At 56.3% G+C, this 13855-nt stretch overlaps 1 protein-coding gene and 1 long non-coding RNA gene across 3 annotated transcripts in view; one reads left to right on the forward strand and one right to left on the reverse strand.

The window, feature by feature from the left end:
* Positions 1 to 13855, reverse strand: part of MAN1C1 (mannosidase alpha class 1C member 1) — a 296651-nt gene that overhangs the window by 161604 nt on the left and 121192 nt on the right. The window lies entirely within an intron of this gene.
* On the forward strand, positions 3947 to 5429 carry LOC145715683 (uncharacterized). 2 transcript variants are annotated; one of them, XR_014138120.1, is made up of 3 exons: positions 3947 to 4061; positions 4380 to 4615; positions 4906 to 5429. It is a non-coding gene; the product is annotated as an uncharacterized LOC145715683 (long non-coding RNA). The 2 variants fall into 2 exon arrangements; XR_014138121.1 differs by having other exon boundaries at positions 5030 to 5429.

Raw genomic sequence — 13855 nt, forward strand, 5'->3', positions numbered from 1 at the left:
TGTCTCTGAGACTGACCAATACCCTGCTCGTGTCCCAGCCCCTGCAGGTTCCTAGGGAAAGGCAGTACCAGAGAGGGAATGGGCAGGGGACAGGACAGACACCCTGCCCGGGTGCCCCTTTTCACCCAGGGACTCCTCCCAAAGAAGCCTGTGGGCGAGGCACCGAGAACATCACGCGTTATTATGGAAATAAGAAAAGAAACTCCCTGCTAGGAGGCCAGGGTGGCAGCTCCCTCCTGGGAATATTTGCTGGTGGGGCAGACTTGACCTGGGCCCACCTGAGTGGGGCAGGAGAGAAGCAGAGAGGAATGGCAGGCTGGAAAGGACCGGAAATGGGGCAGCCTGCACACCTGCCATGTGCTGAGGCATCACAGAGGAGAGCCGGGCTTGTGCTGTCTTCGGTACCAACCCAAGAAGGCACCCCACCACACAAGGGCCCCGTGACAGGATCCACGGGGGCAGATCCCTGCAGGGGGCAGCTGGGGAGAGGTCTGGAGCCAGACACCCACATCAGGGGACTGTGGAGGCCGGGACTCCCTAGGACCCAAGAGCACACGTGCACGCCCAGCGGAGAGCCAGCATTCAGACACCTGCCACACTGAGGGCACTGGGAGCCAGCAGAGGGGTTCACAGAGCGGAGCCCAGTCATGGCAGATTACATGGAGATCCTGCCTCTTGAGCCCTGATGCCCTCAGTCCCTGCATCTAAGCCTTAAACACAGGGAGGGAGGAATGAAATGCCAACACGTGCTACAACACGGACAGACACTGGAAGCACCACGCTGGGCAGAAATGGCCACATAGCGTATGATTCCATAGCTATGAAATGCCCAGAACAGGCAAACCGTAGGCAGAATGTAGACTGGCTGTTGGGTAAGGTGAGGAACCCGTAGTGGCGGATGGGTGGGGGGCTTCTGATGGAGAGGGGATTTCTTGTGGGGGGCGATGAAAATGCTCGAAAACGGTTTGTAATGCTGACTGCACAACGCTGTGACCATACCATGGACCCACTAACGTGTACGCTTTAAACGGGTGGATTGCATGCTGTGTGGATTGTATCTCGATACGGCTGTTATTTCAAAACGGAGGTGGGTTTATTGGGGGGGTGATCAAAAAAGTTCTGGAGATCGACGGGGGCGATGGCTGCTCAACACTGTGAATGTACGTAATGTCACTGAGCTGTCCCCTTAACGATGGCTAAAATGATAGGTTTTATGTTACATATATTTTACCTCAATTTTTAAAAATAAAAATTTAATTTTAAATTTGAAAAAAAAAAATGGAAGGGGAGGGAAGTATCCCAGAACGAGACTGTGTACTCCCAAATCCTCTAAGGTACTGGAGAACCCATTGCCCCCCCCCACCCATGCTGCACACACACACGTGCACACTCACACACACACACACACACACACACTCCATATCCCATAAGTCTGTTATCTGAAAACAAAGGAAGGGAAAGCTTTGAATTGCCCTGGGATTAGGATCTCAAACAGATGGCCGTGTAATAACTGAATGTGACCACAACACCCTGGGATCTGCCACTGAACAGTTGGGGCCAGTGACTGGAGAAAAATGGAACTGTTTGCTGTTAATATTAACCCCTGTAATCAGGTTGCTCATTAAACTGACTACAGATGCTCAATGTCAGCTCCCCCTGGAGCATAGACTCCTTGAAGGCAGGGACTACTGGGTCTGGCTCGAGCCCAAGGCCCAGCACAGAGCCGACACATCGTGGGTCCTCAGTCAACATCTGACGTACGGACGAAGAGCCTCCTTCATTAGACAGAAAAGAAACTGAAGCCCAGGGAGGCCATGGCCCTGCCCGGGGCCACACAACCAGGGAAAGATGGCGGCCAGGACCAGAACCCAGATTTCCATCTCCTGCGGCCCAGGCCCATGACGGGCAGGGCTGGATTCCACGCACAGCCCCTCCTCCAGCTGTGCACATCTGTTGGCCTCAGTGGGATGAGGCAATCACCCAGGAGCCCGGCCAAGGACTCAGACGTACAGGACAGAACAACAGGAGGCACTTCCAATGGGCGGGGTTGGCAGCTTAGGGCCAAGCCCGGGGCCCCACAGGGCTGCCTCCTCCTGCCTGGCTCCCGGAGCTTCATTCCGGAGGCCACACCTCACCCTGTCACCCGAATTCCTCCTGGCTGGGAGGCAGGAGTCCTGGGATCCTCCTGGAGATGATGAGTAGTCTGCTGCTCCCAGGGGGGGATGAACTCAGCAGGTCCCTGCCCCTCCCGGGGTCTCAACTTCCCCTTCAAGGTACTCAAGCTCCATCCAGTTCCGTGAGTCCCAATCTGCATGGCTCAGCGGACACTGACCTCTGAGAACACTCAGCCCTGCCTGGTTTGAGGGAAGAGACATCCCACCCTGAGATGCCCCAATCCAAGGGGGGAGACACAGCCCGGCGCACACAACCTCCTGACCTGTTGGAAGAGGTGTCACGTCACTGGAAGGTTCCCCCCGGTCTAAGAGGGAGAGCATCTCAGATTCAGGAACTCCTAGTCTGCTGGGGGAGACCTGGGCCACCCGCAGGAGGCCACCGCTGTCAGCCCCTCAGCACAGAGCCCGCCTTGGATCCTCTGTCCCCTCCTCTCTCTGCTCCTCCCCCACTTGCTCTCTCTCAAAAATAAATAAATATCAAAAAAAAAAAAAAAAAAAAAGAAAAAAAAGGAAGTGCCCAGACTGGATAGGCTCTTTCCACCTGTGCAAGGCCCAGAGCCCAAGGCTGGCCTAAATTTCGGACAACCGCTCTAGAAACCTGGCTCTGAGCCGTCTAGCATCCATGGTCCAGGCTGGCCCTCACAGCACCCCTGAAAATCCAGGTTTATTAATGCCGAAGAAACCCAGAGCTTGTCTCCCCAGCTGTCAGATGAGGTTGGTAAAAGTAACACCCTTCAAAAGAGAATTGAGAAAGAGTAAAGGTAAGGCAGGCAAAATGTTAGCACGGTGCCTCGCCCAGGGGAGCATTTGCTGTTTTATGGGTTCTTTCTTCCCTGTTCGGCATCCAAACCCTTTGCTTGTTCGGGGGACTACCTCATGGGGTGAACCCTATAGGGAGGCGGCTGTCGTCCCAATGCCGAGGTTGACCCTCTAGCCCCATCCGCCAGGAGCAGGCATGTGACCTGACTTGTCAGTCAGGAGCCCGCCCTGGATTCGGGGATGACCACGGTGCTGCAGAGGACAGCGGAGATCATTCGTGGGGGACAGCTGCTGCGCCCAGGCCGTGACACCCAGCGATGGGGGCCCCAGCAGCAGCATCAGAACCAGACATCTCCAGGGGCCCCTTGACGCGTCCTAAGCTGCCAGCCTCCTCCGCCGCCTGCCCTTTCCTGAGCCCGGCTGGTGCCCTTCCAGCAAATTCCTGCTCTGCTTAAATCAGTGAGCGTCAGTTTCTGTTGTTTCCACCTAAAAAAACTTGACTGGTTTAGAAATTGGTCCGAGGGGGTGGGTTTCAGACAACACACCCTCAGGGAAATGGGGAAGATAATTATCTGGTCTAGCTGGGGCTGAAGGTAGCAAAAATCCAGTTAGTATCCAGGGACGAGAATCTAGCAGGCTGTGGTATGTCGTGGTGAAACAGCTAATTAAATTAAATTAATGAATTACATTATGGCCTGTGGCCATCTGGAAAAAAGTGCCATTGAAGGCATAGCTTGGAGGGCCTGAATTGCTCCTGCCATGGAACACATGAACAGCACAGAGATCTTAAAGATGGGGCGGCCGCTTCCATGAGACTGGACAATTAAAAGAATAACAGCTTCCATCCCTAAATTCTTGGCTCTGGGTGTGGACCGGAGCCTAGGAACTTTTTTTTTTTTTTTTTTTTTTTTACAGCTGAGCTAGGAAATTCTCTTATCTTTTACTGCAGCAAGTTTAAGTGTGAGGAAACCTGAATGCAAACGTGACCTTTGGCATTGCCAAACTACAGTGGCAGCTAGGTTCACAGCCTCCTCTTCCTCTGCCGCATTAACGCCCACGGGTCAAGGCTGGTCCCCCGGTTGCTTCTCGATCCGCACCCTGCAGCACACGGGATGCATTTGGCTGCAGGTGACTGAACACTCTGGGAAAGAGGAAGCTCAGGGTCGGGGGGGAGGGGGGGTGGGTCCTGGGCAGGGCACAGTCGCCAGCAGCTCCCAGAGCCCTCGGGGCACCACTGCTTTTCTCTCTCAGTTCTGCCTGCCTTGGGGTCAGCTTCATCCAGCGGTGCTGGAGCTGGCTTATGCGGGCTTGCAGGTGCTCTATGGCCGGCCGTGCGTTCAGGGACATCCTGTTGGCAGCTTGCAATTGGCCCTGAAGGGGATATTTACACCGTGGAAATCAGCAAACGCTACAAATCGGCGCCTTTCTCCCTTTTTTTTTTTTCAGTTGGAAAGGCGGGATACCAGCACAGACCGGCTTCCTGCTAGGCCTGGTTCCCTAAGGGGTGGCAGTGGGGCACGTGCTTCTTGGTGTGTGTCCTGAAGACGGACAGGGGGAGAATCTCGCTCCCCCGACCACGGAACCAGGTCAGCTTTTCAGCCTCGCTGAGCACCGGAACCTGGGGGAGTGCCATGACCCGACTGGCGGAGTCTCACCAGATCCCGCTCTGGAGCTGGAGTCAGGTCAGCTGCCCTGAAGAGCACGGGCTGTGTGGAGGGCGGGTCTCTGAACAACATGGGGCCTTCAGGGAATGAGGAAAGAGGGAGTGGAGATGATGGGTGGCACCTGTACCTGCCACCCCGTCTTAGGGTGCCCACCCACAACCCGTGGCTTCACTACCAGAAACAAGTTCCCGCCCAGACGTGCGTACCTGACCAGCCCTGGAAATCTCCACTTGGATAATAAGAAAGATAATCCTGGGGCACTTGGGTGGCTCTGTCCGTTAACCATCCGACTCTTGATGTCGGCTCAGGTCATGATCTCTGCGTTCATGGGCTCCCAGCCCCGCTGTGCTGACAGTGCAGTGCCTGCTTGGGATTCTCGCTCTCCCTCCCTCTGTTCATCGCTCCCTCTCTCTCTCTTTCTCTGTCTCAAAGATAAATAAATAAACATTTAAAGAAGGAGGAGGAGGAGGGAGAAGAAGGATAACGCTAACAGCTAATGCACACAGCGTTGGCCACCTATCAGCTCATCTAATCACAGAACAGCCCTTACGAGGTGGGTGCCACTGTTGCCCCCTCCACAGATGACGAAAATGAGACTCAGAGGGGTGGCATAACTTGCCAGAGTCCCCAGTGGTGGCACTGGGATGGGGAACCAGCCCAGCTACCCAGCTCCAGGTCCTGGCTCCAGAACTCCACTCTGCCCTGCCCGCCCCCCCCCCCACCCCGCCAGGAGCCTCAAAGTCACTGCCTTCTCTCCAAACCTGCTTCAAGCCCCTCCCCTCCTCGTAAAACTCCAACCTCCAACTCAACATTCAGGTGTCACCCGTTGTAGGAAGCCTTCCTAACCCCACGCCAGGCTAGACACCCCCTCTATGGCTGGCACAGTGATCTCTGCTTCCCCCACTGGAGTCCCCAGCGCTGGGCCTTGTAACTGTCTGGCGTCTTGTCTGTTTCCCGTGAGGGCGGGAAATGGGTCCGACCCCTCTCCACATGGCCGGTGTCCTCAGCGGGACCAGTCCCCTCTCCTGCCGCCCCACTTCCCCAGCTGGGTCTACTTCACACGCTCAGCACGGATTTCCCCACCTCCGCTCCTCAGCCTCCTTCCTGCTTTACTCTTTTATTAAGATTCTAATTAAATAATTCTAATGAAATGTAATGAGCTGAATCGACAAACTTACTGCAATAAAGCAGCATTCAAGACATTCTCTCTCCTGCTCTCTCTTTGCGGCAGTGCAAGTGAAGAGGCATGGGGCCTTTACTGCCCCAGGAGACCCAGCGGGGCTGGGACAGACACCACGCTCCAGGGACATCATCATCATGGGCCAGAAACACTGGCCTGGCACCCCCAGCCCAGCTGAGGCCTCCCCTAACAGAGCCACCTTGGGGCACAACGTTGTAGGCAGAGATCTGCCTGGACCTCACCTTCTGGCCCTCTTCTGGTCTATGTCTCAGGCCAGCCTCGATGCCTCTGCCCGATGGCCCCACATTGCCTCCTCCATACCAGGACGGGCAGCCGAAGGCTCTAGACCGATCGAGGTTTGCTAAGTGCATGGGCAGCTGCCCTTCGGCCCTGCTCTCTGAAGAAGAAAAGCCTGGACCTGAGTCTGGCCCCGGCCCTTCAGTGTGGCCTCTGACAAGTTCCTTCCCTTCTCTGGGTCCCAGCCCAGTGTCCGCCAACCATCAGGCTGGTATTGGCATGAAGGAGCTTCTGTGAAGCAGAAAGAGCACGGGTGTGTTGAGTTAGGCCCGGCCTCATACCCTGGTCCTGGCCCTTCCCGCCTCTGTGACCTGAGGCAAACTTCATCTCTCTGAGCCTCAGTTTCCGCATCTATAAAATGGGACCAACATCACCTCCTCTGCAGAGCTCTTGTGAAAACTGCATGAAAACAAAAATGAGGCACAAAGCACTTGATAAATTATGACCACGAAATATCCCAATCCATCTCAGAGCTTTCCGAATCTTCTAAATCTGACCCACCTGCCTTCCCACCCCGGGTGAGACCAGACCAATCAGCTAGTGTGGGACACAGCACCCTTGTGGCCTCAGGCACGACTTTATATCCCGCCTGGGCAGCGGCCCCAGTTACAGCATCCTGTGAACTCGTTCCTGTGCCTGACCTCACAACCTCCCTGCACGCGAGGCAGAGATCCATTCCTGGTCCCTTTTCACAAAGACAAGGCTCAGAAAGGGGGCAGTGACTTGCTCAAGTCACACAACTGGGCAGCAGGAGTCAGGACTGGAACCCAGGAGCTCTGGCTCTGACACCAGTGAGCCACTAACCGCCATCTCCCCCTCCAAGTGCCCTGTGGCCCAGGCCGTGAGACCCAACGACCGCGGAGGCAGGCAGGGGTGCGGAGGAGGACGGGGAGAGGCCGCGGAGCAAAGCTGAAGAGCGGCGCCCCGGTTCCTGGGCTGCTCCGGGCTCCCCCGGCCGTCTGGCCTCCAGCCTCGGCCTCTGCTGCCAGGCAGAGCCACACGGACTTTGGAGTCAGGCAGACCCGGGTTCGAGTCCTGGCACTGCACCCGCTTGATGTGTGACGCGGCCACCGACGGCGCCTCTGTGAGCCTGGGTCTCTTCACAGGGTTCGTGGGCAGGGTGGGGTGTTTGTATCCCCAGAAAAAACGGAGGGCATTCTGGATGTTCTGGCACAGCCTGTGTATTAGCTTCCTGGGGCTGCTGTGGCAAAGCACCACAAACGGGGTTGCTTAGAACGACAGAAACGTATCGTCTCGCAGTTGTGGAGGCCAGAAGACGGTGCTCTGTCTGTCACCTGCAGGGGAAGGACCACGCCTTGCCTCTGCCAGCCTCTGACTGCCCTAGAGTTCCCCGGCTCACGGCAGCGTGGCTCCAGCCTTCACATGGCGCTCTCCCTGTGTCTCCTCCGTCTTTCCTCTGCGTGTGTCCGTCCCGTCCAAATTCCCCCTTTGTAAGGGTATCAGTCACATTGGATGAGGGTCCACCCAAATGACCTTGTTTAAACTCAGTGACTGCTGTAAAGACCCTATTTCCAAATAAGGCCACATTCTGGGGCGTCTGGGTGGCTCAGTCGGTTGAGCATCTGACTTCGGCTCAGGTCACGATCTCACAGTTCGTGAGATCGAGCCCCATGTCAGGCGCTCTGCGTGGAGCCTGCTTTGGATCCTCGGTTCCCCCTCACTCTCTGCCTCTCCCCTGGTTTCTCTCTCTTGCTCTCTCTCTCTCTCTCTTGCTCTCTCTCCCAACAAACAGCCATCAACTAAGGCCACATTCTGAAGTACCGGGGGTTGGAATTTCCATGTATCTTTTTGGGAGGGCACAAGTTGACTCATGACAGGAAGCGAAGCCCTTTTGTACACATTTGATCCTTACAGGCAGGCCGGTGTGAGTGTCCTCATGTAAGATGAGAACACGTGGAGGCTCACAAGGTCACACAGCGAAGGACTCTCAGAGCCCGGGTTTGAACTTCTGTCCCCTGCGCCTGGTGCTTTTCCACTACCTTCTTTAAATTTAAAATGAGAAAAGAGAGCCCCGAGCTACCCTTTGGGGTCAGGAGCTTGATCCTGAATAGGATTCGGCCTCAATAATAACCACCACCACTGACCAAACGCTGACCAGGAGTCAGGCACCCTGCTTTCTCCTCTCCCGTCTCACGCTGCTGCTTTTACAGCCGGACTACCTGGCCCAAACCCAGACTCTGCCCATTCCCAGCAGAGTGATGGGGTCAGTAACTGCACCTCCCCAGGCCTCGGTTTCCTCTTCTGTGAAATGGGGACAGCAGCCATTTTAGAGGGTTATTGTGAGGAGTAAATGCAGCGGCTTCACGAAGAGCCCTTAGCACACAGGGAGTGCTCACTTAGACCCCACAATAACACCCTGAGGTGGGTCCCCACTCCACAGATGGGGACGCAGCAGTCATCCGACCAACGTTATGAGGTAGGAGGTGGCAGAAATGGGATCTGATCTCAGGTCCTTCTGAGTCCTAGCTCTGTGTCCTTTCCACAGTTAGTACTGAAGGCGTACGTGGCTTTTCCTGAAGGCCCTCGGGTTTAGGAATCTGGCTATTGCTTAAGGTTGGCAGGGATCAAACATCAGTCTTCCTGACTGGGTGGAGGGAGCCCTCATCCAACTTGGTCACCGGGGGGAGGAGGAGGTCTCTGGGTTTACAGCACGTGGCTGGGAGTGCTCCCTACTTCAGCTGAGACCCCCAGGGGGCAGACCCTCGACCCAAGTCCCCAAGAAGCACATGCCAGCTCTGCCGGGTCCCACGGGTCATCTGTTTTGATTCACTATAAAAACTAGAGCTGAGCTCTGTGGAAATGTCAGGCAAGCAGGGGGCCCGGACAGCGAGTGAGCCAAAATCAAAGACATTCCCTACTGCTGCCCCCTAGAGACAAGCAGGGACCCACATATATGCACAAAGGGATACACACGCCCGCTCCCCGCTGGACTCATGTGTTCCCAGGCTCATGTTCGGGTATGCACGGGCCTGACCTCGGATGACCGTGGTACCCCTGGGGCCCTTGCACCACCTTTGCGTGTGGCCTGTCTGCACTCTCGTCTCTCCCCGCACAGAACTTCCTCATGACTGTCTTGCTCAGAAGCCGGTCAAAGGCCCCTGCCATGGAGGCCCCACACACCTGACCTGCTCTCGGACCTCGCTTCCCAGCTTTCCTCTCCAGCCACACGGATCTTGCTCCTTCTTCTGTCCCTGGCACATTCCACATTTCTGCCCGCCTCAGGGGTTTTGCACTTGCTACGATGCCCCGTCCTCAAATACGGCCACAAGTTTGGCTCCTTGCTTCCTGTAGGTCTCTGCTCAAGGTCCCCTGCCCACCCTGTCGCCCATCCCCTCGCCCTGAGGCGAGCATCTTCGTAGGACTGAGCACCAGAGACTGATTCATATTTGCAGGGGAGGGGGCTCGGTGTCCCCTCCCCATAGTGAAACGTCAACTCCCATTTCCTGCCATGTTCCAACCACCTAGAACCCTGCCCGGCATACGGGGGTACTCAATCAGTGGTGAGCCTAGCCAGCATCCAGGGGCAGAGGCCGGGCTCACGTGCAGACAGCCCTGGGGTGCGGTCCTCGTTCTGTCATTTATCAGGTCACTTTGCCTCTCAGAGGCTTGGCTCTCACAGGGCTGTCACAAGGATTAACGATCCCGTGTGACTCTTGGTGTGGCACCTGAGGGGGGTCAGTGTGGCAGGTAGGTTTTCTCCGGACTATCCACCCCCCGGAGTGCAGGGTAGGAGGCGTGCCAGGTGGTCTGGTGGCTGTTCGGCACCACTTCCCTTCTAAATTTTTTTCGTAAGTTTATTTATGTTGAGAGAGAGAGAGCACAGGGGAGGGGCAGAATGAGAGGGAGAGAGAGAATCCCAAGCAGGCTCCGCCCTGTCGGCCCAGAGCCCAATGTGGGGCTCGAACCCACAAACCGTGAGATCCTGACCTGAGCCGAAACTGGACGCTCGGCCGACTGAGCCCCCCCAGGCGCCCAGCACCACCTCCCTTCTATGTGCCCTGTTGGATCTCAGGGCTAGAGGCCTACAAACCACTTTCCCACCTCCCTTTGTGAGCTGACCCCAAGCAACTTCCGCCTGTGAGACCGGATCACATGAGAGCCACAGGAGAGGGGGCGCCAAGATCCCTGCCAGCACTTCCCTTGACCCCAACCTTCCCCGACTCCCCGAGCCCTAGCTGGGGCCTCCTTCATGCCCCTGGCCCTGCCAGCGGAGTCTCTTTATTAAGAGATGTATTTCCTACTTGAAACTGCTAGCATAATGTTTCTTGACTGAATCCCGAAAGGACAAGGAAGTTTCTCAAGTTTTCCCAGAGGGCACACTTCGATGGTGGGGACAAGCCGGACTGTGCACTCGAGTGGCATCAGGGTAGAAGGTGGGGAGACACGACTCATCTCCTCTTCCACTTTGCCGCCGGGAAAGGTGGGGTGAGCCTCTCCCCTGGGCTGAGTGAGGTTGGTCTTCCCCACCCCTGCCTCACTCCGCCCCCAGAGCCGCCCTCACAAGGACAGAGGGACAGCGCCAGTGGACGGTGTTTTCGGCACCTTATGATACAAACTAGTCCTTAACTCATTCATTCCTCAAAACACCCTGGCTTGGACAATACTGTTACCATCTTACTTTCCCAGACAGGAAACCGAGGCCCGACTATGAAGTCGTTTACGCGGCTAAGAAGTGGTAAAGCTGAGATTCGGGCCCAGGCTGGCTCTAGAGGCTGTGCTCATAACCACAGCTCTTGGTTCTCTCAGGGCTTGTGAGCCGGCAGCTTGAGCTGCAGAGACCTCGGGGCTCGAGGAGGGGCCGAAGAGGTGATGAGTTGACACGCACTCCATGCCTGGGAATTCACCAGGCCCTTTCTCCAGCCCTTCTTCTAATCTTTTCCACTTTCCCAGAAGCCCCCGGGCCTCGAGCACATGGTCCTTCCCAGCGAATGTGGGGAAGGGACTTCTTTCCTCCCTCTGGGGTGGAGGATTGAGCAGGAAAAAAAAAAAAAAACTATGGCTGGAATATCAGCTCTGCTTAACTTCCCGCACAGCTTGGGGAAGTCCAGTCCCTCCGTGGGCCTCAGTTTCCCAGCTATAAGCAGAGTGGGTGGGCTGGAGGACCATTAGGGGCTCTTCTGGCACTGACATTCTAGAATGCCGCTTTGAAGACATTTGGAAAACTAAGATGTCTGGTCAGGGCAGCGAAGCAGACCACACACGTTTTACCAAACCAGGCTGGGCTGTGCGTGGCGGAGACTAAGAGCACCCAGTCCGGGGCGCCTGGAGAAGTCTGTCCTGGGATGGGTTTGTCTCCAGAACAGATACCCTGCCAAATGGACCATGGCGCCCCAGAGGCGGGTCTTGCCTGCTGATCCAGGGTGCCTCCCCCTTCAGGGTCCTCATTAGGAAGCCAGGTTGGCTGACCCCCTTTGGATTAGCTGACTCCAATGAATGACAGCCACTGTGCCAGGTGCTATGCTGAACACTGGGCCCACAGGTGTCTCAAACACGGGCTCTGGCCGCCCAGAGCTCAGGGTAGCGAAGGCAGTCTCCAACCTTTGTACCCCCCTTCAAGACCCAGCAGGAACGCTCCCCTCTTCCAGAAGTTCTTGCTGGCTTCCTCAGCTCTGACTTCCAATGTCCACCTGGTGTGGTGCAGACCTGGCCCATGCCCAGCTCCCTGGGGCATCGTGACCCACAACCCCTAGACTGTGAAGAGATCAGGATGGGCCCTGGTGGCCCCACCCCACGCGGGGGCTCAGCAGGTGCAGTCAGAATTGTTGCTTGGCAACCAGGACTTGTGACACAGCTCACATCTGTCCGGGCTGGGAGCACCAACCTGATCCAGCGTCTGTGTGCCGAGCGCCTGGCTCAGAATGTTCCTAAGGAAGCAAGGTATCGTCCAAACGTTCCAAGTGACCCACAGGGAGGCAGGGCCATTCCAGGTCGGTGGAGAACACACAGGCTTTGAATCCCAGGCCTGCCTCTTCCCACGTGTGGGAGGCTGGCAGGCCACATAAGCTCAGCGAGCCTCAGTTTCATGGTCTCTAAAATGGGCGTATAATGCCTACTAGCCCAGTCACTGTGCAGCCGCTTCAACTAGCCGATGTGTGTAGGTGCTACCAGTGTTCCAGAGCTGTTTTCCCCTTCCTGGTTCCTCTGCGGCTGCCCTTCGCCACCAGAAATGCGTGCAGTCTGCTGTCAGAGGAAGCCTTCCTCCTCTCAGAGACCCCCAAGCTCACCCTGGCCACCCCTTCCCTGCCCGCCACAGGCTGGGCAATGCCCACTGGGGGGTGGGGTGGGCACTACCTGGCGCTGACGTGAGGAGACACGGCTGCCAAGCGTTCAACTGGGCATGTCCGGAGAAGCAGCCCCACAGGGCAGCTGCCTGGTTACAGGCAGGCAGGACGCGTTCGGACCCGTCTGGAAGATGGCCCCTGTCCCAGACCCTGCCACTCTGCCCGTGGACGCCCCCACTGGCCGGCAGCTCTCATCTGTCCCCTGGGAGAGGCTGCCCATTGCTGGGTGCGGGCGGCTCGGCTTGGACTTGCCCTTCACTCCACAGGGTGGGTAGTGCCGTGTAAGTACACAAGCACTGCAGTCGGGCCACCCCCCGGGGTGCGAATCCAGGTCTGCTCCTTACTGGCTCTGAGACTTGGCTCAACTCATTTATCCTCCCTGACCCTCAACTTGTCCCATCTTGAAAATGGGACCGCGACCACCCATCTCCTAGCACGGTTGTTACAACCAGTATCACCAACGTTAGATGTAGAGGACCTAACAGGGCCTGGCAGGTATCCAACACTGGAGAAAGGTTCACGTCCTCTAACAGATAAAGGGGCCGACTGCTGTGATCTGTACACATGCGGTGGCAGTGGGGGAAGGCCGACCCCAAGCCCTGAGGGCACGGAATCCACCCCAATTCCTTATCTGGGCTTGTTGAGAAGTCCTTGGAGAGGTTTAACTGGGATGGTATCTCCTCCTGGGAGAGGAGACCTCAATACCCACCCGGTGAAGCTGAAGGTCACATCAAATCTGAAAGGCGACTCTGTTCTTCCCGGCTTCATCCGTTATGCATGAAAGAGCAGATGGCGGGTGCTCGGGATTCATAATTTGAGACATCCGGAGACTAAAGGCACTGGCCAAATTTAAACCGAAAGATGAACTTGTTGGGTGTCTTTTCAGATTATGGGAGAAGAAGAAAGGAGAGAATTTCTTAGTCATCTACGATCCACTCAGAATTCACAGTGAGTCTGCCTGACCGGCTGACATCACAGGGACCTGTGAACCACCTCTGGGTTCCAGGCATTTTAAATATCACTGTTTGGAAGGGACAAAGGGATAAATGTTGGACACCCCCACCGGAGCCTGAAGAGAGGGGCCTTTCTGTGGCAGACACCGTGGGGCTCACAAGAGGCTAGGAGCAACAGGACTACTGGTGTGGCTCCAGGGAGGTCAGGATGTGGTGGGGTCAAGGGTCAGACAAAACTGAGTCTGCCCTATGGTTCTGCAAAGTACTGGGCACATGACTGACTTTCTCCCCAGCCTTAGTGCCTGCAGCAAAGGAGCTAAAAAGCACCTGGGCTCAGGTGAGATTAAGTTTAGCACAGCACCAGGCACATAGTAAGAGCTCAGTTAACAGCAGGTGCCTTTGCTATCAATTTTACTTGGACTTCCTTAAATGTACTTAGCCCAGGGGCACCTGGGTGGCTCAGTCAGATTCCGACTCTTGGTGTCAGCTCAGGCTTTGACCTCAGGGTTGCAAGTTCAAGCCCTGC

The sequence above is a fragment of the Panthera onca genome, chromosome C1 (assembly GCF_046562875.1).
Source record: "Panthera onca isolate mPanOnc1 chromosome C1, mPanOnc1 haplotype 2, whole genome shotgun sequence".
NCBI lineage: Eukaryota > Metazoa > Chordata > Mammalia > Carnivora > Felidae > Panthera > Panthera onca.